The 25,558-nt window shown below is 40.4% G+C and overlaps 1 long non-coding RNA gene across 4 annotated transcripts in view; it reads right to left on the reverse strand.

Moving 5' to 3' along the window:
* Positions 1 to 520: 520 nt before the first annotated feature.
* Positions 521 to 25,558, reverse strand: part of LOC106957034 (uncharacterized) — a 55,477-nt gene continuing 30,439 nt past the window's right edge. For 2 of the 4 annotated variants that reach the window (XR_001426878.1, XR_001426879.1), the window contains exons 5-6: positions 1,833 to 1,870; positions 524 to 1,372 (exon numbers count right to left, since the gene is read on the reverse strand). This is a non-coding gene — a long non-coding RNA (uncharacterized LOC106957034). Of the gene's footprint in view, positions 1,373 to 1,589; positions 1,668 to 1,832; positions 1,871 to 25,558 lie in introns of those variants that run through there. The other 2 variants (XR_001426880.1, XR_001426881.1) reach the window with 2 other exon arrangements.

Here is a 25,558-nt window from a genome sequence, read left to right on the forward strand (position 1 = left end):
AAATGTTGTTTCTGGTATCCCAGCCGCTAATGCTAACCTGGTTGCCACCATTAGTTCTGCCGTGTTTACAGTGTTTTGTTCTAAAGTGGTTGCTAAACAGCATCTCAGCTGCTGTTTTACATTGTTAGCTAAACCACTTGTTCGCCATGTCACATCATCTGTCACCGTGATGGCTAATTATCACAATGTTAAGAATCAATTCCCCAATTGATTCATTCCTAATTTAGTACATTATTTTGGGGACATTATTTTAAGAATAATGTTGAATTTTCCCTTCTGCTTTGTATTGTGGACTGGTTGTTTAACTCAACTTTCAACTTTTAAAGCTAAATTGTTCCCCATCAATCAAACCTTAGTTCTTAAATGTACATATTCACATCAAGTGATATCTGTGCATTGTTATTTTATTAGTTATTAGTGTTTGAGTGTTTCTTAATAAATGCTTGTAGTTTGGAGAGAACTTGTTAAAGTTTATTTTCTACATGTTTAAAGTGTTTTCTGTTCAATATACATACAAAGCCTCTCCATCATATTGTTTTATAATACCAGTCTAAAGATTATTAGACTGATGAATATGAGGTTCTTATGTACATTAGTTAAGTTTAAAGTAACACCCCAGCTGTTACATCTTTATACAAAAGACAATTAGATTTTTGCTCATAGCACATGACCTTTACAGCCAGCCTTCATGTCAGCAGTTAAAAAGAAACTATTAGCGTAAATTCAGCATAACACGTGTAGGTAAGACATGCACATGTTTCTTTAGCTCATATAGTGGGGAGAAGGGATAAATATACACTTGAGTTCTGTCACAACTGGATAAAAACCAGCCTCATTCTGTGTGTGTGTGTGTGTGTGTGTGTGAGCAAGTTAATCTGTGCATGTGCACAAGACACATAACCGGCAAAAATTTCAAGCCAAACCAGAAGGGATCCGACAGGATTCCAGGCCATCTGTCTCTGCCAGAAGAAACGATAGAGGGAGCAGTGATAAATTATTTCTCAGCTTGTGATCTTCGTGGCTGCATTCTTCCCTCTCCACAAGCATATGTGACCCTTGTCATTTTTCTTTTTTCTTTTTTTGCAGTGATATACTGCCTTCCTTTTCCTACATGTTTCATTCTCTTCCAAATGCACGGGTTCCTCACCCATGTTCATCTGCGGTCGGATCTGCGCGTCGTGTCATGTGGCCTTTTCCTCTTTTTTCAGACGCCTCCTAAAGTCCTCCATAAGTAGCAGATGGGTATAGCGGGATCGGGGAGTGTCCCGCGTCTCGCATCCAATAACATATGATGATGCGACACCCCAGGGAGAACAAAAGGGAAAGAGTGATCTCATATCTTTTTCCACACAAATCCGCTCCCTTGTTTAGGCTGTGTAAGAGTGGGAAAAGAAAACAGATGCCGAAGCAATTTAATGTGGAGTTAGTTAAGAGTTCGGAATGAGAGTGCTCTGCGGTGGCTGCACCATTAAGTCAGACCCACACTGGTCTCACATTAACAGACTTGTCTCCATAATGCAAATGTGGTGTGCCAGTACAGGCAAAGAAACGGGCCAAACCAACTCTTAAGAGGAAACAAAACGCATTTGCTTGGAAGTAAGACAGCAAATTTAATTGGTCAATCTTCTTAACTTTTACTGGAATATGTGCGAGTGATGCTGACGGAGCTGCGTGACGTTAGGTTTTCGGAATAAAAATAAAAGAGACGGAGACAAACGGAGATGAGTCATCGGTAAGAAAAAAAAAAATTATATGCAGAATTCTAATTATTTCTTAGAATCAGAAACACAAATGTGACAGGAGAAAGCAGAAAGAAGTGAAAATGTACTCACAATTGACACGTTCCTGTGCACACAGCTCTGTAAAAATGCTGGGTAAATAAATGAGATGACAAATTTAAAAACATGTCACGGATTTAAAATAAATTAGAAAAAAAACTTCAATCATTTTTAAGCATTCAGTCTTCTGTATTTTACTCCTCTCGCTTTTCATTTTGACTCTGATTAACATGATATCAAGCTTAGCTGTCCTGGGTGAGTTTCCCCAAGTTTCCCACTTTTCTGTCACTTACATAAAACTATAATTTCCACAGAGGCGACAAATGATCCAAAAGATTTATTCATACAAAGATATAATTCACAAGAAGGGTTGCAAGGCATTCTACTAATTATCTATGTATTATTGCAGAAGGAAATCAATTATCCATAGTTCAAGAAAATGAAGAACAGTTAAATGGAATCTTATGGAATGTTGCGTTTTGATGAAAATATACTTGAATTTTTGGCCCAAAACTTGTTTAACATATGAATTATGAGCATGAAAGAAACACAAAATGAATCAGTTGTAAACATTAATATCTAAAGGGTCTATTTATTGTGGGGTTTTTTTTTCAACAATCTTATATAAAGTCCATCTCAGACGTGAAGTAACGATTTGTTTTCTTCGTTCTCATCTGCTCTACACTGGAGTTTTTAAGGTCAGTGCAGACTTTCTCTGGTATTTTTATGATCTTTCCAGTTATACCACCTTGCAGCTGAACAACAGTGCAAAGATAAATTTATCCTGGACTTGAGTGGCAGTGACAGTATGTCACTATTTTTTGCTGCACATTACTATGTGTGTTTTTGACCTGAAAAGATTCTGTTTTCCCTGCACTTCAGAGCAGTACATAAATCACACAGATTTGTACGGTTCTGTTTCAACACATTCAGGCTCTGAAAAAAGGCATTAAAGTGTATTTTTGTTTGTTCACACATTCTTTCTTTTTTATTGTTTATGCAGGAGGGTTTTGTTTTCTCATCAGTCTCTCAAAGAACAAGTTTAAATCATGTCTATCGTCCACTTCCTCCCACAAACCAAAAACAGGAATGCTGGGCTAGTTTTAAATTTACTCGTCACAAAATTACGTATCTGTGTTTTGCATTTTAATGCAGATTTGAGCAATTAACCCTGCCGCATCCCGTTTCTAAGCCGCCGAAATTTTTTTTTTCTTTTTTTCAAAATAATCAGTGACGTAAATGGTAAAAATTAAGCCTAATTCATACCTCATAGTCAGCTTTACTGAGTCAGAGGTTTGACTTTTCAAAGTCTGTGTGACATAACTCAGCTAGGCTAACAATAGCATGACCAGAGCCACATGTTTGTCACAGAGGTCCAAGCGACCCCACGCATATAGAGAGGTTATTTTAAGCACTTTAAAGAGGCCGTACCACACTTATGCATCACTGTCACCGAGAGCTACTGAAATGCCAAAGCAGTGACCTGACAGTGATTACTTAATCCCATGCAGACACTCTGTCTGCGCTGATGAAGATTCACTCAAACCGCCGTGCTTGACGTGGCTCAGAAATAAGAAAAGTCCCATCATGTTATTATGGGCAGAAGATCTCAGACAAACGTTTCAGACACAATTATAGGTCCCAGTCAGGACGAACTAAGGAAGTCAGTGAAAACATGTCAAAGCTGTTCGTTCCCAGTGAGGTCATTATGTCAAACTGATTGGCAAAAGTTTTCGCTTATTTTATTTAATAGACTCATATTGACTCACTGAGTCACCTGCACCTACTCCGTACATGCTGTTCTATTCCAGTACAGAACCAGCCGTAGGACAGCTGCTGTGCAGATCATGACCAGACCTCTCGTCTGGTCATTTTGTTCTCGTGTTATTTACATACTGGCGAGGAAGGAAGAAAAGAAAAGAAAAGGATGGCTACCTGAAGATTAAAGGAAGAAAGAAAGAAGAGAAACACATTTATAACTGCCTGTTTGGCAGTTCGAATAATTAGATATGATACAGAGTAAAATTATTAAGTGGTTGTTGAAGGTAGGTGGCATTTCTTGTCGGTAATTTAAATCTGACCATTTATTTATTTACAGAAGTTCCTATCACTTTACATTCTTCACGTTATAACTTGGAACAAAACAAAAACATAAAGTGCTTACATGCCTGAAAAGACCAAAAAAAAACAACATGTTTATTAAATCAAAATCTCTCACCTACCTCCCAGTTTAATCTTTCCAATTTATTTATGTCCTAAGTTTGGAATTCCCAGTATAGCTTTAATTTAAATTCATAAAATATTTTTTTACCTTATAATTTTACAAATGGCTGCTGCCCATCAGCAGGCATCTCCATCATATACAATGAATCAGCCCTTTTCCGATAAACAATAAAATGCTCCCAAATTTGACCAAATTTATGTTATTTTCTAAAGTTATTTTTCTAAAGAACTCATCTATTCACCTTTGATCTTCGATATATTTTTTTGACAATAGGTAAATATTTATTGATCTTTTTACTCAATATTTTTCAGGATAAAGCCTAACATAAGTAACTTTGAGGTTAAAGGTAACTGAATTTTTAAAATATTTTAAATGCATAATCTCACCACTGACTTGCTGCGCTGCCAAACACACCGGTGGAGTCTACCTTTCTCCATTTCACATTTAATGTTGGTCAGGGACACTCCTGTTATATTTGTTCAGTTGTTTTGAGCAGAATTACGTCACGCTGTCATACTTTTTTCCATGTCAATGCTGAGCAGAATTTGAAAAAGTTACTGATTTGTTTGTTGATAGTGTGCTTTACTCACTCAAAAAATAACAGAAAAAAAAAAAGTTAAATAAAAAGATCTTAATCAATTAGTGGTGACATCTGACCCGGGCACCGTCTCTCATTTTCCAACTTTAACCCTCTGCCCCCGACTCCTCTGTGTCCTTGGTGCGTTGACTTGTCCTTTCCTCCCAGATTTGGCTACCAGTCAGGCACCCACATAAGGTCATTTGATCTTTGATGTGAAGCCGCTTGGCGTTGCCTCTCCAACGTGGGAGCTACGATTGCAGCCTTTGATCGCACCCTTGATGTGAGTGATGGAGAGGTGTTTATGCAGTAGCCGTCTGCAGCCAGCCGAATCGCTGGCAGCGGCTCCCCCCACCCTCCCTCGAAACTCCCTCCTTAACGCCGACACTTGATGTTTGGCGTCTCTGACAGGTAAATCACAACAGTGACCTCGCAGAGCTTTCACTGAACTACTCGATCTGCTGTACGCTGTCAAGTCCACATACCTTCGCTCTCTGTCTTTCGCCACTGAAATATGACGGTCAAACCCTCCGATCATACCAGTGTTGAAATGGTTTGTTCCCACAGATAAGCAGCTTGACTTGGAAAATTAATAAAGGCAGAGAGCACACATGAGGGGGGGAGAGGAGGGTCTGAAGAGTGTGCATGAGGGCATATGTGACTTTCTTTTTACACACAGGCTTACCCGTGTTTAAGAAAAAAAATGTAAAAAAAAAAATAGAAAAACATACACGTTGACTGACGAGAGGAACTTTAATGTGCCATAACAAGCAGCAAAAAGTGGCCATGTGTATGCAAAATGCTGTATGTCATTTCGTGAACCCCTTTAGTGAATGAAAACGTAAATCCAAATATATACCACGGTCGCACATAAACACAGACAAACACAAACCGCATGTTGCAGGCAGTGAGTGACAGAGCTCTGCACGGTTACGGAGAAAAACAGGTGATTCGCACAGAACTCGTGTCCTGACACATACTGCCCTTGCAGAATTTTCTTGGCTCTTAAACTTTCACATTTTGTATCCCTACAAGTGTAAGCTGCAGCGTATTTCACTAAGATTTCATGCAATCGACCAACACAGAGCAGTGCATGAAAAAATAAAAAAATCTCAGTGTGGTTTCCAGAGTGAATACCTTGGGGGGTTTTGTTAATCGTGACTCTACCAGTTTAGAGGCTTTTGATCTCCTAGATAGTCCAGGTTCCCTGGTTAGACAAAGCAAGGAATGATAAAATAAAATAAAAATTGCTGCTTTTTCAAGCTGCTCAGTATCAGCAGGCAAGGCAGCATTAAAGGTGGCCTGTCGGAGTCCCTCCTGCCCTCCAGCCCATCTTAAAGCAGGAAATCTTCTAAGTTCTGGGACAGGATGAAATGCTGTGCAATCCTTTACAAAGCAGGGGGACTATAAAATAGTCCCCTTGTTGCCAGTTGCACACAAAGGTTGGGATGTAGCCTTTCACTACAAAGGCATAAAATCAATAGAAAATTTGTTCAAGGTGTAAATGACAGAGAAGTTAAATGTTCATATCAAATGCTCATTCGCCCGTCTCTCTAACGTAGCCTATGTGTGCGAACAGCTTTAAGAAATGTGACTTTCTGCCTGTTGTTCACCTTCTGTTTCATTCACTGGATGGTCTAGTTGTGTTCTCACCATAAGCCCCACCAGAGTTTCATTTGCAAGCAGACTAAAACCCTGAGTTCAGAAGAGCTTTCACACCTGCCTGCATGAAACAGGCCAAGGAAATGAACAATGTTCCATATAAAGCTCATCAAATGTATATTTGTGTTTTTATTTGCAAAGTTGGACGAAGAACATCCTTGAACGTCGGCTCTTGTCTGTCAGACATTCATTTAAAAACGCACAAAAAAACCCCTGCATTTCCAATGGATCTAGACTTTGACTAGGGCATTCAAACTAATTAATGCTTTGATGTCACTATTTGTAATAGGTGTTTTCTAGGACTGCCCTATATTTAGCTCCATCCATCTTCTCCTACGCCACAACACAGCTCCCCTTTCTCTGCTGAAGAAAAGCATCCACACTGCATGATGTCACCGTCACCCTTCAAAGTGGGTATTCGTCAAGCAGTTTTAGTTTTCTTTCACGTAAACTATTTATTTTTAAACACGTGTGCCATCCTGTCTTTTAAGAGATCTATTTAAAAACATAAGTAAGAACAATGTACTGTCACCGTTTCATTTCACAATTATGGTGTACTTAAGTTATCCTATCACAAAAAGTCCCCCAAAAAATACATTGAGGTAGTGCTGACAAGTTCATGGGGTCTGAAAGGTTTTCATCACGTCAGCTGGTCAAACCGTGCGACTGCTTTTTGAGTTAATGGACCCGAGATACCCCAAGTGTTCACGTGTTGCGGTGAAGACTCAATCGAGACTTTGTTCTTTACCGAACACGGCATTCGAGCGGGTCTGTGCCTACAGCACCTCCATCAATCAATGTCTGTTGGGTTGTGTTGCCTGGATAAAGCCTGAGAGGCATTCAGATGCAACACTGACTCTCGTAAAAGTGGGTCTCAACCCAGGAAGAGCTCTTAAAAAAACACTACTGCACTTAGTGTGCGGTAAATTAGTCATTTTAGGTAAAATAAAACCTCAGATGACTAACATTGGACTTTGTCACAATGACCGAAGCAAATGAGGCGTTCTGGCAGTGTAAGAGTTGTCTTGTAAACGCACAAAGAAGATATATATGTTATGAAGACAAAAGCATGTTACTTTGAAAGTACTTTTAGCTAAACTCTAAGTGTGGCCGTTTTAGGGCTGCGGTGAACAGAAAAAGGGCAATGTCAACATTGATATTAGATGAATGTATATATACCTGAGAGAAATACCAAGGTAAAAACATTGAAAATGTCCACAAAAAGCTTTTCGTTTCAGATAGATGTAATAAGAAAAGTTAGAAATTTATCACTTCACAGTTTTAACATGGCTAAGAACTGATTGAAAGTTCTTCATAATGAACACATACTATAAAACCTAACTCTCACAAGAGGGAGACAAAAATCCCAAAGTAAAAACAAACAACAACAAAAAAAACTGTGGATTTGAAAAGTTTTTGTCATTAGTTTTACTATAAAGATTAGACCCTTTTGAATCCAATCAGAAAAGTTTAGTTGTTATTTTCAAAACCAATCAGCAGCAGAAAATACGAGTTGGAGGACCATAATGGAAATAAGCTCTTGGCTTTCTTGTCTTGACTGCGGACATGAATGACAGTGGGTCACTGCTGCCAGAAAAAAGGACGGCAGAACAAGAACATAGTTCAAATGCAAAACGATCCCATATGGTATAGATAGAGCGTGCTTAGATCAAGTTTCTGGAATGGTCTTGCAACCTTCTGAAAATTTTTACAAACTACCCTAAAAAGCAAAGTCTTTACCGGGAAACCAACTAGTTAAAATGAGCTTTATCTATTCTGAGAAGAGGAGTAATCACCAATACCAGAGATGGCGACTTGAATTCAGGATTCGAGTCGCACTTAAACCACAAAAATAAAACACTTCAGATTTTACTTGTGCCCTGAAGACTTGAGACTTGATGTAAACTTGACCTTTGATGATATGAGACTTGACTTGGACTTGAAAGAATGACTCGTGAACATCCCTGACGTAGATAGAAACTTGATAGTGGCAACAAAAACAAGTGCAAGCGGCTGAGAGAGATTAAACCGTTATAGTGGGGGTGTTCATATAGACTAAGAAAATTCTACAGTAGATTCAAACATGTTCACCCATTCTTATTGAAATTATACATTGCAACATCATTTAAAACTGATATAGAAATACTTAAAAGTGGTTTACAAAAAGGCCAAGCATAATCAAGTTCATTCAGATGGTGAGTGTATATACATTTCTGACCAGAACAGGATCTGTAAACCTGTAGTCATTCTGCATGACATAGAAAGGTATACCAATTAATCAAAGAGATGTCTTGTCAAGGTCCATTGTGTCTGGGTCAACCATTCTGTCAAAAACCTTATCAAGGAGCTCTAGGGAGGATCGTATTCATTTCAAAATGAACCAAGTAATCTTTGCTTCATAGAAAAAACACAAATAACATCAGAGAAATAGTATCCTTGGTAAGACTGAAAATATCTGTCCTAGTTCTTGGTTAGACCTTTCTCAACTGGAGCATTTCACCGAGGGACAGCTGACCTTGATATTTACTGGTTGTGTTTGTTCAAGAGTGTGTGTGTGTGTGTATATGCAGCCTGGGAGTTCTCCTCATGACTTTGAAACAGATATTAGATGGATCGTTTGGCTTCTTCCCAATTCGATTTTGAAACAAAGGAAGTTGCAGCCAGAGGCAGCCGGTAATGGAGAAAAATGCTCGAGTCAAATTTAATTACCTTAAGGGGATCAAATCCGAAACGAACGAGCGCGTTTCACGTTGGACCGCTGTCAACTTGAAAAACCCTCTGTGCTAAACTCCTTTGTAATGTGAGCACAGGAGCAGCGGGAGAGGAAGGCCTCTGCAGACAGAAGAAGCTATCAGCAGAGGAAAAGTCACTGCGTACGGCAAATAATCACCAACTGTCAGTGACCCAATTTCTAGGTGCAGGAGTTGCGTTTCACTTTGAACTCGTATACGTTGCCCCGCTTTGACAGAAGATTTAGGAAAACCGGCCTTTCAGTTCCAGTCAGATCTTTCAATGGCCATTAGATGAAATTACTTCCTGTAGGAGCCGAAAGAAGTAAAGACAGCCATGTGCCAAACAGAGCAGTTAGAGGTAATATCCCCCTTTCCCCAACACCAAGGTTTATCTGAAATAAGAAACCTCTTCCAAACGCAAACACGTACTGTATCTCAGCGTGACCATTTTTCATTACCCTAATCTCCCCATGGATCACTCACACTTTCTGCGGAGGGAAGATCTAACCTTTGCTGAGCCCGCGCACGTACGAGAGGTAAATTACATAATGAGATCAAGGGCTGGAGTGTTTGTGTGACCCGGTTTGACGAGTTGTAAGCAGACATGATCTAAGAGCCATTATGCAGCCTGACAGGTCCAAATGAATGGAGCGTTTCTCTAATGTGAAACAGGGACGGAGGGCCTCAGTTACTTTAAATGTTTTAGATTCAGCAAATACAGTGTTCTCCCTCTGGAGGGTTGTGAAAATAAATCCCCAGCCACACACAAAAAAAAAAAAAAAAAAAAAGGAAAGGAGAAAAATGGGGCCCGTCCTCACATCCCGCTCACGCCGCTCCCTCATGCCAGGAAGTTAGACGAAGAGGGAAAGTTTGTGGCATGTTTTGGGTTTCATCTGCATTTTTTTTTCAGTCCATTCAGTTATAATTAAAACATTCATGCTGCATTTTACGTCTTGATGAAAGTGACTCGGATAAACCGAGCAACAACTTGTAGTGCCGTTTTATGTGCTTGAGCTGCATGGAGTGTCTTTTTTTTTCTGTCTCTCTCTGTCTCATTTTCCATTCAGCCCCTCCTCATCCTTGACTCCACTGGTTCTTCACATCGTCTCCCATTGTCAGTCTGCCCACTAGGCCAGTGTTTCTGGACTTCAGCCATGGAGAGGCCATTTTCTGGCTCCAGTGGTGTGAGCTGAAAAATCCCCCGCTTGAACTCAACTGACCCAGAGACCCAGTAAGCATCCAGCTTCTGGCTGGTGGTTGCTGGGTTGATTCCCTGCACTGATTGATTGAGGTCTTCTAAAAAATTGGCCCTAAACACAGACACATATGGTCTTTGCAGTCTTCAGTCATACCTCATTTCTTTATATTTTTGCTTCCTTGGAGCCAGACTTTCTTGTTATCATTTAAAGTTGTCTTGATCAAAAGCACTCCAGGCCATCTGAAGGTCCGGCCAAGATTTTCTTAAGGTTTGGCCGATCGTGTTCAGTCAAAGCATTTTGGGCCGGTTCTTATTGGTTGTTTGTGGAGCCACAGATATGGGAATAAAAAAAAAATACTTTTTGTCTTTTTCTTTTCAAATTTAAATCACATCACTGACATTTAGACACATTTTTTTTAACCACCCGTCTATTCCAAGTCATTGGTGCACCCAAGAGGAAGAACCGGAGGGGCCGTGGCCTCCCCTGGAAAAATGCTTGCCATACCTCTTCTCCTACCAGAAAATCACGTTCAGTTCATACAATGGTATATGGAGTTATATACAATCAAGACACATCTGAATGAGCTTGATCTTTTTCCAAAATGGGCAAAATTGTCTGTTGCTAAATGTGTTTTGATCTATCACAATATTGCAATAAATTAAACAGATGCTTATAAGTGTAATGTTAGAAAAAGTACTTTTCCAATTCCCTCAGATAAACACAGTTGACTTGATTGGTAAATCTAGTCTATAAAAGTTAGGGATGAACAAATAGATCGGCCCCGATTTCTTTAATTTTGGGAGTTCGATGATCGGCCAATTCTTACTTGTGAAGCTGATCCTATCCACCGATCTTATCTACCTCTGCAATGGACTAAAAATCAACCACTGTCTTCTTTTTCTCTGCTGTGAGTCTGTTTGACTGACAGATCGGCCCTCCAGGTCATTTCAGAACATTTACAGTTAACAATCGTCACCCCACTGATACCAACTCAGCCACTTTCTTGCTATATTTACCGACATTTCAGATAAAAAAGATTTTAAAAAATCAATATCTGTGAAAATCAAAATCGGCAGGTCAGGCTTTTTAAAGATCGGTAATCGGCATTTGGCCGGAAAACTGCAATCAGTCCATCCCTAATAAAACTGATGCACTTCTTTGATTGGTACAGTTCACCAATACTGCTTCAGTGGAAGGCCATGACTCAAAAGCAAACTTTTTTTTTTAGTAACATATAGAAGACGTCGACGATTCAGAAGCATTAATCCAGCTGAGATTTCAGAGAACCAATGGCAAACTTTTCTCCGTAACGTCAAAGATTTAAAAAGTCCGCAGAGTAAAGTTGAACCTCGTAACTCTTGTCCAGACTGGTCATGCCACTTAGCCCGTTTCACTCAGACTGTAAGAGTGCCTGCAGAGACAAGGAAACCATAAAACCATAAAGGGCTTTCTCTTCCTTTCCTCCAACAAATTTCTCTATAAGCGGTGCTTTTTTAATTTCTTTTTTTTTTTTTTTTGCAGCACTCTGAGGATGCAGCAGCAGCCTGATGGAAAGGGCCACCTGAATAAACCCAGTGTGGAACCAGGCAACCAGGACAAGCAAAGCCCGGTCAGATTTATGAGCCTCCACCAGTCTTTTCCCACAGAGAGGCCCCCTCTCCGGAGCTTCTGGATGTATTATATCTAGTCCAGTACTTTTATTTTGTCACCTCGGCCTACCTCTCCCTTCTCCCCCCTTTTTCCTGTTTCACATTCCTTCTTCTCCTTTTTGTGCCTATTTATCATCCACCTTTCTCCTTTTCTCAGTCTTGGTTTTTCTTCCTGCCCCTCCTTTTTTTTTTCTCTCAGACATCTTGGCCAGCTGCTCATCCAGACAGGGTGTCTGCAGCTGTCGGTGCAAAAGCTGAGTTGCAGCTCCAGAGGTGGGTCACGTAGCCTGCAGCACAGACTACTTTCCCAACACCTCTGTCTCCTTTTCTTCGCAGCATCCATCATGACCTGAGCGTGACACCGATACCATAACTACATGTTTTCTGTCGAGCCACCCACATGCATACCACATTTGTGCTGGGTAGGTTCAAGCACATTAAAATGTGTAGAATAGAAACACACACACGCACACACACACAAAATGCATTCTGCACTTTTGGAGTGCTATAAAATTAGAAATAGCTTGAAGTGTGTAACGTTTACAGGCAAATAAACACTTTTTTCCCCCCTCCGCTTTTTTTTTTTCTCATGCATATAGCAAAAGTGTAGCTTTGGCAGCATCTCCATAACTCCACAAATAAATCAGTAAAACAAAAATGTGGCAAGAGTAAGGTAAACTTCATTTACAGCCCATGAGAAAAGCGGTAGTAAATAAATGAAGTGTGTAAAAACTGAGCACTGCTTTCCTGTAGATATTCCAAAGATTAATCCACCGCTTACATACTTTTCTGCTGTTGTATTCTGCCTTTTTGTCCAAGTGGATTCTGAACAGGAGACTTGAACAACCTTCAGCTCCATTTTTTTTTTTTTTATGCATGAAACGGGTTCATCGTGAGTATGGGTTCATGGTATTTTACACTGCATTATAAACTCACTCATTATTTTTGAAAGAATTATCTGAAAGGTTTACATAGCTGTGTTTTGCCTGAGTTCCAGGATAATTACACAGATGCTGCAACTCAGAAATAATATAAGTAGTTTGAATGAATAACAGCGACTCATGAAGCAACGTCGAGCAAAACCTTTTTTTTTTTTTTTTTTTTTTTTATTTTGTTTTTGCTGGTCTCACACATTCAGGTTATAGGGTAAAAAACTAGGTCAAGATGTAGTCTTGTGTTGTATTTTTGCATGTTGTTTCTGCTGGACAGAAATCATGAAGATTCTTTGTTACCGGACCCAAAAACCCCGTGAGTTTTCCAAACATTTAAGCAAATGAGGAAAAAAAAAAAAAAAACTCCTGCCAAATATCCTACATCTGTTGTGAATGAAATGCTTCACGCAGAATTGTTGAAAGCAATTCATGTCACTGCTTTACGAAATTATCAACTCTGATATTTGCAATCCAAAAGATTCCCAGAAGAGTCACACAGCATAATATGTGCTGTCAGATCGTTTGTCCATCCAACCAGTCACTTATCCTAGATCATGTTACTATGGTAACTGGTCCGAGATCAAAATCAAGAAGCAGTTTTCCTCCCTGATAAGGTTCCTCTTCTTATCTATACGGCTAACTCCACTCACTCAACAGAGGAACCTCACTTCAGTTTGTGTTCAGGATTTTGTTCTTTCAATCACTTCGATACATTGTATTTAAGGGATGGTTGAAACAGAGATAGACCTGCAAATTGACAACATTGGGTTTTGGCCCAGCTCGTTTTTACCCACCACAGACCAAATTGCACTACGCTCTACTGCACTCTGAGATACTGTCCATGAACACTGTAGCCTGGGTCCAGGATTAGGAGCATACCTGGCAGAATAAGGCCCACACTGGAAACAAGCTTCACTTTTTGCTGAGCATGCAGACACAGCTCTTGCTTTTGGTAGCTCAGGGACCAAATAGCCCTCAAAAGCAACCCGGCTACCGCACGTCCACAAAACCCAAACTCCCATGACCCCCTCAGCAGATCTGCAGAAGAAAAGCTCTGGCCTAGTATTTAATAGCCAGGATGAAAGTTATACTGTTCATCCTGAATTAAAATGTGCTCAGTCTTCCTGAAACATCTAAACTGCCGTTTACTGTCTAGATTTACTTGCAACTTTATGCGCATGTGCTAAGATAATATCCTAAATCAATCAATTTAGCCCTTTGAAATATACACACACAAAATATAAAAGAACTGTCGATGGGTTTAGCCAAAGTACCGGCCTGGAAACTTTAACAGTAAAAGAGACTATCTCGATACAAACAGAGCAGACACAGACCTCCTATGTAATCTTGATCATTTCATCTATTCTGTCTTAAGAATTCCTGATTTCTTACTCTGGTTTATAATCATAGCAAAAAATGATAAAAGGTTGTTTTTTTATCACTTTGACCCAGTTTCAACTTTTTTACAGAAACACAGGAACTTGGGACTGTCCAGAAAAACAACAAAAAACATTATTGAATTGTACCTGGCATATCTGGTTATTACTGCTTTCTCGAAAGGAATGGGCATAAAGTTAGCTTGCTCCGTGATAAACCAGCGACCTGTCCTGGGTGCATCCAGTGGCTGCTGGAGTTAGGCACCAGTTCTTCCATTATCCTGCAGGGATACGCAGGAATAAAACAATGGATGGATGGAAGACAATATCCTATTAAAAACCGAGTAACTATTGAAACCACATAACTGTGTCAAGAACTCCAATACATAGCTACAGAGTGAGCAGGGGCGACTGCTGCTCAGTGCAAAGAGTAGTTGTCTTGTAATCCGAAAGCCGTGGTATCGATTCCTACTCACCAAACCTTAAGCTGCCTACAAGTCACTGAGCTCCAATATGTTTGGGTGTATGTGGCTCTAGTGTAGAGCTTCTCAAGTGGTCAGTATGACTAGAAAAGTAGAATACAAATTCAGTCCATTTAAGCATTACAACTCTACTTATCCAGGGAGGTCTGCCTGCTGGCACAGCTGGTAGCACTGTTGCCTTGCAGTAAGAAGGTCATGGGTTTGAATCCCCGTCTAGTGTCTTTCTGCATACAGTTTGCAAGTTCTACCCATAACATGACTGGGGCTTTCCCATCGTACTTTGGCTTATTACCACAGTCCAAAACCTTGATTGTTAGGTTAATTGATTAAATTGCCCTTTGGAGTGGTGTGTGTGCGTGTGTGTATGGTTGTCTGTCTTGTGAGCATATATGCTGACCTGTGATGGCTTGGTGACCTCTCCAATCTGCCTCTGGCCACTGGAGATATGCATCAGTTCACCTCTGACTCTGAAAGCACTAGCAAGTATAGACAACGGTTGGATGTTTGACTGACACAGTTGGATTGTTTGCAAATTTAGGACTGAACGTCACGATTAAGAAGAAATTAAGAATGGCAGAAGTATTACAACTGAGAATGACTACAAAAATCTAGTGACGAATCAATCTTTAAGCTTTGTTTTTTCCCCCCCAAATAAAATATTAGAAAAACCGCCGTATGCACTTGAAAAACTATACAGGTCCAGCAAGACCTGGCATGGTCCGGTCTAAATATAAAATGCATAATTTGTCATGCATTTCCACGTAATGTCTAGAGCGTTTTTGCGGTGAGCCGTATGTGTCAAAGCAGTTACGGGTTTGTCACTCAAGGGGGGCCTCCAGTGCTTCTTGGTTGGTAGTTACAGGGAGCTGGGATGGCCTCCGTGCTGCACAGCAGAGACCTGAGACCTTGGAGATGGACGTGTTTACTCTGCCGTTAATCACCATGTCTGATGCGGCCTCTCTGGATGTGTGATGGGGGAAATGCCGGCTAAATGCAGTCGCCGCAATCTAATGAGGTGGTTTAGCTGCAGCAGCATGCCTTCAAATGTACTCTGTAATTCAGAGACATCAACTCCGCAGCTCTCCAGGCCAGCCTGCGTCACTAGTACGTCCGTCTGAGTTCCCCACATCGCCCGCAGCTCTGCGAAACATGCTGAAAAGCTGCGGGAGGAGACTGGGGTCCTGCAGGCTGTCAATCAATGTGAACTGTGTGGTTTTGAAATGCTGGAGGATTGGGAGAGTGAGAAATAGTTATGGGGGGAAAACAAAAAAAGAAAAACAAAAAAAAATGCAGTTTTACTGATTTTTGTGAGGCAACCATAAAAATTCCCCAAAATCAAAAAAACAATGAGTGTAAAATCAGTTCCCACACAAACTCGCACAGCAGAGCTCTCTCTCAAATACAAAAAGCGCCTGCAGAAATCTTCTCTCCTCCCTTCTGCCCTCGTGGCACAGCAGTGCTGTTCTTGGAAGAGCCCGATGCTGGAACTGCGCTCCTCACTAATGGTTAAAAAGCATGCCCATGCCATGCTCGCTAATGACAGGCTAGGCTTATTCCACTGAAGTGGCGCTTTTCAGAGTCAACGGCACACAAAGAGCACTGCGAGCACCTCCCAAAACAACTGAGGTTCTGTGAGGACACTGTCTGCATGCACAGGAATGCAGACATGTATTAACAAACAGTCACATAAAGCTGCAAGACAAACACATCTTCTGCTTACATGGATTTACAAGGTGACTAATGAGTCTGGGCTGAAAGCTCTGTTAATGCCGTTACCTTAAAGCCATTTGTCAAAGAACCTTTAGATTACGCTCTCAAGTGCTATCAGCTTCCTGCCTGGGTTACATTTCACCTCATCAGCATGCTTTATCATTAGTGCTTGTATTTCTGCCGTTTCACGTTTGCGAGCGTTCATCTGTGTTCTCTTTAGATTATTTTCAGTGAATTCCAGGTGGTTTGATATGCAGTCGTCCACGTGCAGAAGTTGCAGACGTACACGTAACGATCGGACTTTCTATATCATTCTCTGATATTAAAAGCATAAACTTTAGTGTATTTTAATGGAGTTTTATATGATAGACCAGCACAAAATGAACACAGTATTATTGTACAGTACAATAAATATGATGCATTGTTAACAATTTTTGCTTCTATGTTTCACGATGTAGGTCAATGTGCAAGTGACCGCTTACAATGAACTTTACTAAGAGGCTGAGAGTAAATGATTGCTGAATAAATAAATATGCACGTCACACTTGTTATATCTGTTATTTGTAAAATAATTTTGAAAACCCAAGTATTATTTTAGATTTTTGTCTGTCACACCAAATTCCCCCACAAAAACACATCGACGTTTGTGGTCGTAATGTGAAAAAAATATGGAAAAGTTCAAATCACGTGAAACATTTTACGAAGCAGCGCAGCCTTTAACATGCTACATTCGGCGGCTATCCTGAGTTTTACACCGATTATTCTCCTTTCACGGAACAATAAGAACAAAACAGCATGTGTGCGACTTTTGTTTGTCTTTCAAACCAGAGGCCTTTGTTTTACTTGGCATGTGTGAAGTTGTATCATTAAGACAGTAAACTTCCGAAAGGAGTCATTATGTTCACCACATGTAGGTCCTTTTTTTTTTTTTCCTCCTTTACATTTCCTGTGGGACAACTAAAATGTAAGAGGACCTTCAAGCATTCCCACTGAGGGAGAGAAAAGGATGTAGGAGAGGTAAGGTTCAGCAAAGTGGTGAGAAATTTAATGCTCATCATCCATCATTTTCTTGCAAATAAAGCATGACTAGGAGTGTATGCGTGCCTTTGTTTCCATCTTAAGAATCTATCCAGAGTCAGATATCTCTCGTTTGGATATCTGACTCTGAGTTCCTTACTCACTTTAACAGCACCTCCATTTGTTTATGCCCTCTTTAACATTTCCTGAGTCAGAAAAAAATGTGTCTTTTGATCAAGAATGGCACTGCATGCATATTTCAAAGCAGCAACATGATCCCTCTGTGCCACCCGACACAAAAGAGAAGTCCCTGGGTGAGTTCAGGCGTGGGGTGGCTGGAGGTGAAATTGCAAACTGTATAGCTTGAAGGCAGCACCTGGTCAACGGGACGGAGGTGCAGATGAAGCCCTGGAGCCGGGGATGCGTCTTGGAGTTTTGGGTTGAACTGTGTCTGATTTTTATCCGTGCCAGAACTGCCAGCAGAGGATGCTTTGCTGTGGAAAACCATAAGTTCAACCCCAGGCATGCCTTTGCATTGTCTGTTTTCGCGTGCGTGCGTGCATGGATGAAGAAGACGGTTGTGCCTGTGGACATACCAGGCATTCCAGGTCCACAATAAAGCCAAACTGAAGGTGTAGGATGAAGGAACGTGTAAAGGAAAGCTGGGCAGCTGTGAATCACTATGTGGCAGACAGGTTAATGGTGGTCAAGATGTGATTGCACTGCTTTTAGTAAAAACTAGTGAAAGATTAACCCTGAGAGAGAGATTTTGACATGCAGAGCCTCTCAAAATTATTGATACTTTTAGAACATTATAACACTTTATATTAATTCTTTCAAGGGGCAGCATAATATATTTCCCAGACATTTCATGCTTGACTATGTTACTTTATAGCAAAAAACATATTGTCTATACTAGTGCTGTGGTGGTTAAGCACAACCCACATAAGGAGGCCTTAGTCCTCGACGCAGCTGTCGCAGGTTCGATTCCCGGCCTGGTGACCTTTGACACATGTCTTCCCCCTTCTCTCATTACCCACTTTACTGTCAATTCACTATCAAATAAAAGCCACTTAAAAATAAAATACTGTCTATATAAAACATAACTTTGGAATTTAACACCTTAAAATTGGTCCGCTGTCTGTTTAAGACGCTCTGGAAAGAGCAGGAGCTAATGTCATCATTCCTCTACTTCTACTAACTCTAACAATGTTTTTAACCAGAATTTCACTGAGAAGCAGCTCGTATGATGAGCTCAGCAGACTTGCAGTTCCACCAGGTGTTTGCTAATTGCTGCTGTAGGGGCTGATTGGTGGAGCTGTGCTATGAGGTGGAGGCTTGGTGGAGGAGCTTCATGGAAATTGCAGCACCTAGCGAGACCAAGCGTTTCTGAAACAGAATGGCTACCAGGGGGGAGTAAAGGATTTCTCAAACATGCATGAAAGAAACAAAAAGAGGAAATAACATCACATGATGTAAAGCTCAAAAAAGTCCATTTTACATAATACCGCCCCCTCTTTAAACGATGTGAATAATTTTGAAAGGAACTGCGTTTTCTTCTCTAGTCAATTCTTGTGCAGCAACTTTGGTCCCAAAAACGGCTCAGCTGCTCTAATCACATGTGAGCGGTAGGTTTCAGTGTTCCTCTGACTGAATGTCCGTTTCGCATGTTTGCCAAATACGTCTTATTCTTGCTCTGTATCACTGCCAACATGCTGTCGTTTTGTTATTGTGTATGTTCATGGTGGTGACCCTGCATGTCAAGTTGGTATTATATCTCCTCATGTGTTTGGGTTTAGAAATGTTTCCAGGGTGTTGGTTAACGCACTACCTAAACACAGGTTCTACGGACCCAACGCTGATAGAAGTTCACATATCTTTCAAACAGAGGGAACAAAATGTTCTTGCTGTCATGATGAAATGTTTAAGGTGTGTGAGTCCAACTGTGGTCTCAGCTCTTATGTACAATAATGACTCATATGTTGTCAGTTTTACTGCTCAGGCAGACGAGTGATTTATGTAGATTGTTTTTGTATTTTCACAAAGCTGTAGAGATTTGCATGTTTCGAGATCCTCCATTAAATATTTACCATTAATAAATATCCACTGCTGTAATCATTTGTTGTTTTATACGTGTGAGCAAAAAAAAAAGAAAAAAAGAAATAGGATAGTTATAAGAAGGAAATGATAACATTCAGGGGGGGGCTAGCGTGAGTGAATGGTCAACTTTTTACAACTATCTTTAATAATTGTTGAAACACACCAGAATTATCAGATATTGCGAGAGTGAAGCTGTGGATCCCTGTCAGGCTGTGCTACCAGCACTCCCCCCAACATACCATAGCATAAGTAATAAATTCAAAGAAAAAAACGTACCAATACATGCATTTGCTCCTCGTTTTTATTTTGTATAATATAAAAAGAATGATACGATTGCTAATTATTTTTACACTGTACAAAATAGGGTGTTTGTTCAATAGGGTGTTGATGTTCCGGTTTTTATTCCTTACTGCTTAGTGTTTCCTACTTATAATTTTTGTTTATTCCAGTTTTATTCTTTTTAACGCTTTGATGACTCTTGTGACAGTGAGGAAGCTCTGCCTGAACGTCTGAACGCGAAGCTCCTCGTCGCTGTCGCCACGTCCTACAATCTGTGTTCGTCATATGTTATTTTTCATCTCGGCTCCTTTTCACCACAACAAACTGAAGACACACTGGATATTTGAATTTAAAATGAACTCGAAACATGATCGGTGCTGGTCACCTGAAACTTAAAATACAATACATGGTACCAAAAACTGATTTCACCAGAGCCTTTTTTTGAGTGGCAAGGTCATCTTGATTGAGGAGTTTCACTTTACATCAGACTAAACTCCAAACCTTCTCAACTGGCTACACAACTGAGGCAAAGCTATCAGCAGGCCTTGAACTTTCAAGTGTACAGTCTCTAGAGAAAAAGTGTCTTCAATAATAAATAAGCTGGATTCCGTCCCACAGCTCTCTGCTGCACAGTTAAGATAAAAAAAATAAAAAATGAATCCATAGGTTTGCCGAATAGAGGTCCTGCAACAAGTCACTGAGGGAAAATGGTGCAGATCGGCTACAGGTCTGCAACACTTAGGGTCAAAAGAGAGAGAATGAGCACACAGTTTTGCTCCTGAAATGAAGCCAAACTTCTATTAGATGTTCATATTCAGTATGTCTTTGTGATCACCAAGCATCTTCACACGTTTACCTATTGATACAGTGAACTCTGAGGACCCCTTGCCCTTCATTTGATAACCTGGCCTTCCCTAACCCCCACCGCCCTCCACTCTCTCCTCTGTTGTTTCAAAGACAAAGAGCTCTGGTGAAGCCCAAAATAAGCCAGCAGCTTTAATAACAGGGCAATTTCCAAAGCTGCGTAATAACTTTCCACATGCAATGCCCCACTTGATGGCAGCCTGCTCCGACTTCAGCCTGCGGACATCTGGTTGCTCTTCAAATAGTCTCCCTAACATGGCCCATGGTCAATCCAAAAAGGGGGCTGCATGCCTTTCAAGAGACAACAGAAAAAGGGCCTTTGTCTTTTGTTTGACAGGCTTCCAGCCAACATGTGGACGAAGCAGACATATTACTTCTAAGGTATGTCCCTCTAAATATTACCCCGGGACAGGCTAACGCAAGCCAGATTGTCGGGGCTTTGGAGGGAAAACGTAGATCTCATGATTACCAACAACTGATGAATTCATTTGAGAACTTCTCCGACGAGGCAAATATATAATTGCATAAAAACTTTAGTCATAGCGTGTCTGTGTTTGTAAGGGAGGCGAGGGGGGTGCGTTTGGGCTTAATCACGCACTATCAAATAAAAAGAAGATGGTTGTCTTTAGATCATGTTGGGCCTCACATTTTCGGATAGACTGGGCATCGACTAAACTGCTAAGAGGGTGTTTGGATTAGAACAAGCCTATACGTTACCCAGACGGGATTTGATCGCATGTGAGCCAGCAAAGTCCGATCCTTACGGTACAGCAACAGTGGACACACGCCATGTGTTAGGCAGCATGTGCAAATAGTAGAATAACAGCCATTGGGCTCCAGTGCTCAGTTGTAATCAACTGCGTTTGATGAGAGAAAGCCTCAGAGGTCTTCGATGAAATTTATATACAAAGGCAAGCAATGGTAAACGTGTGACTTTAACGCCTTCGGATAAAGTGCTTGTGTACAGACAATCCAGAAATGACTTAAGAGGTGAAGACTGGCCTCATTAAGGTGGTTTTGTCAGTAATATTTGTACAGTTTCCACCCAGCTGCTTGTTTTTTTCTAGACGTGAGGGTGGGCACTACAAGATAACAGATCATGTTTGGAATGCAACTCATCATCTGTCCACAAATAACTAATGCAACGTTTCGCAACATTTTCCAAAGAGGCAACTCGCTCTGCAAACATGTGGTTCATACGTGAGAAACAAAACAAGTATTTTTACCACTTTATTACAGCAACAACCTGAGGTGTCAAAGTAAGAAGGAAGATTTGAGGATATTAATAGAGTACACACATAAAAAAACACATTTAGCATCTTATTAGTGATTAGCATGATTAGTAAATTTAGCATCAACCCTCCCATGGTCTTAAGAGGTTTGATCATTTAGACCACAGGTGTCAAACTCCAGTCCTGGAGGGCCACTGCCCTGCAACTTTTAGATGTGCCTCTGCTGCACACCTGAATAGAATAATTAGGTCATTAGCAGGACTCTGGAGAACTGATCTACATAAGAAGGAGGTAATTAAGCCATTTCATTCCAGTGTTTTGCATCTGTGACACATCTAAAAACTGCGGGACAGCGGCCCTTGAGGACTGGAGATGGACACCCCTAATTTAGACCAAGGGCCCTAGTCCAGTTGGAGTAACACTTTCAAGTATGATGATTATCAAAACATTAAACTTCTGATCAATACTGTACAAACTGCTGAAAAGAGTCTTAGTTTCCATCTGGAGTCCAACAAATAATTGAGAAAATAATCTTACAGAAACAGCAATGGGTCTTACATGAATGATACCTTGGGCAAACCTCTCCTTCTGCTGCCCCCTACCAGTCAAAATGCATAAAATCGTCTAAATTTGGGGGTTTAATGTAATGTACTGCAGCTCTGTATGAAACAGGTAAAATTGTCTCTGTATCATGAGCAACAAGCTGCAGGCACCAACTTCCGTTTGACTGCAAATGCACCAAAGTAACAGAAAATGTGTTCAAGGCATACCTAACAAATACATTGTATTTTCTTGTAACAAGTGTTTATATGGCCCTTACTAACTCAGCCCTGGGAAACTGTGTGTCTGGCCCATATCAAAAAGCACCACTCAACAGAACACACACAATGTAATCAATCCACTCTTTGCTTGTGAATGGCCTGGAATCAGTTCACTTATCACAAGTCGGGCCTGTTTAATAGCAGCACCAAGTTGGTTTGTCACCGACAGAAAATAAGCCTTTTTATGATGTTATCATTTAGCTATTTTGTCTAATAAACCCAAACCTTTGTGAACTGACAACAAGCGACCATCCCGACCATATTTTGCGTCAAATTTTAACATCACCCAACTTTCGTTTTCAAAGTGAACTGAGCTATTTGATGCCAAAAACTGTATTGTTTTGGTTTAAATATTTGACCTTTTAAATTGTTCATTTGTTCAACCTTTCACATGAGCTCATGTGAGAGTGAAACCCAAACGCGTTTACTCCACTGTCCATTAGCGTGCGATTCCCTGATCCTTCTGTAACATGAAGCCTGTGTAGCGACTTGGACCACATGGGGAGCGCGATGTTGAGAGGTGAGGTATTTTTCGACTGGGAGAGGGATATGTAATGCATTCCAGACACTCTGGCTGCACAAGCCTCTCCCTTGCTACCTATAGGCATCAATCCTCTCCGCTTTCGTTGCAACAACAAACTCGCGGCCGTGAGGAAGAGCTCGTTTCAGATCCGGAAAACACGGCCGCCTTCTCCGCTTCCTGGTGCCCTGAGAGAGATCCCACGGTTGGTTTTCCGCTCGGAGTTGGCCTCCAAACACTAAAGCATCGTCTCTGGCTTGTAAACATGCACTTTTTTTTTTTTAGCAAAAAAAAAAAAAAAGAGGTCTTTCTCCATGCATTTCATTTCATAGACATTTAAAAGAAAAGTCGTGGAGAAAACCTGGATACTTGAACCTTACTTATCCTCAAAACCTTCCCAGTGATCATCTTAAGCAGGATCAATTCATATAAAGACGTCGCTGGTTCAACTATGTTGCATAACGGAGATGAAACTCAGGTTCTTGAGCTGAATGAGACCCAGATGCTAGGTGTTTTTAAAACATAAAATCCACTGGGACGCCCTTTTCTCCTTCAACCTCCTTCCCTCCATACTTCTTCTTGCTTTTGTTATATCCTCCATGCCACATTAGTGAGCATGTGTAAGGTTTGCCGCAGACAGCTCGGCCTTCGTTCTTCAAACATTTCTCTTTCAAACATGCCAGATGCATTTTTAACTGAACACTGTTCACACAAAGGTCAGCATTAATTGGTCTTGGGCGTTTTAAAATAATGTTAACTTTAAATGCGCTTCCCTTCATTCTGAAATGACATTTTTTTGAAGTTCAACAACATCATCCATTTTTTTTTTTGTTGTCTATTTTTCTCACTTTTCCAACTTTATTAGATCAGTTCAACTAAATGCCATTACGGTCAGGCCTGACTTACTAAACAGACCCAGGAGCAAACAGGGGTGGCAGAGTAACTTGATATATTTCCTGTTCTCGTAAAAGCAGATCCATCGACTTGTTCTGTTTTAAACCTGCGCCAAAGAACAACAGACAGACAGACAGCGTGATCTAAGCTCTCATGCTTGGCCTTCATTTAACAGGAATTCATGGGTGGAAGCGCATATGCATGTCTGAAGTCAACATGCGTCTCAGCCTCACCTTCTTATGTTCTTCCTTCCTTTCATCCCCTAATTTTTTGTTTTGATTCCCGTCTTCCGAGGCATCTGACCCTGTGAATCTTGACATGTGAGAGCTTATGGTGCATTCCTCTGAGGCCGGGAGGCTTTGAAATAAGTTCACAGTTAGCAGAGCCAAATGGAGACTTGTAGGGTTAAATCACACATGTCAAATCCCTAAACTCTGAAAGGTCAATTTCTTAAAGATACATTGAAACTTTTCTTAAAAAAAAAGAAACAAAAACAAAAACTGTAGTGTGTTTTAATTGGGTTGATTAATTTGGATCAGAAACCCAGTGTAACTTATTTTGAAATGATCATTTTGGCTAAAAATGTAAATAGTCTCATCATGGACATGCTTTTCAGATTTTGGTTTTTGCTTAAATGACCTTTTTTATCCAGGGTTGAAATTCGCCAGTCTGATTAGTCTTTGAACACAGACTCGTATACATAAACGAATCAAAATCTTTTAATAAGTGGACCTGAAGAGTCTGATGCCTGAACGCAACATGGCTACGGTCAATTAGCTTCCTTTAGGTGACCATTATGATTGCTATTGACACACTATCCTGGTTCTCATCAGCAAAATAAATAAGTAAATAAAAATGTCTGTCTGTATTCATTGAACTGACTTATACTTGGGCTCAGTGATGAGCTAAGAAAAATATATATTGAATTTACAGAATTCAGAAACTGCAACAAACTGGAAACGGATCAAAAATCAGTGTCATTGTTCACAATGGAGCCTATTTTAGAGTTTTATGGACTAAGAAGGTCCCAGCTTGTACACAGTGCCTGGCTCAAAATCAACACCTTGGAGCCACAATCACTTTGGAAGAAGACGAAAGGTTTCACAATAAGGCAGGGAAAAAAATTAAGCCATTTATGTTTGGAAGAGTCATGTTGCATTTCAAGAAGTGAATCTAAAAACAAAGGAACCTGTAAATCCGTCAACTTTACCTCTGACCAACCACCAATCAACAGACAGACGACTGAAAAACCACAAACATAGTAGAACGTGTTAGAAGATGTAAGTTTAAATTAAGTATATCAAATCTGATAAGAAAAGTAATCAAATATCTAAATGGAAATATGCCAAAAGCATTGCTCCAAAGACTGTGTAATGAATACACATCTTAGTGTAGATTACAATAATAATAATACACAAAGTCAAGCAAATGCACCCAATTTTTGTCAAATCCATTACATCAATCAGACATGTGTAAAACGTCAGGTTAACAAAAAAAAAAAAAAAAAAAA

The sequence above is a fragment of the Poecilia latipinna genome, unplaced genomic scaffold, assembly GCF_001443285.1.
Source record: "Poecilia latipinna isolate Pla-1442-1.1 unplaced genomic scaffold, P_latipinna-1.0 Scaffold867, whole genome shotgun sequence".
Taxonomy (NCBI): Eukaryota; Metazoa; Chordata; class Actinopteri; order Cyprinodontiformes; family Poeciliidae; genus Poecilia; species Poecilia latipinna.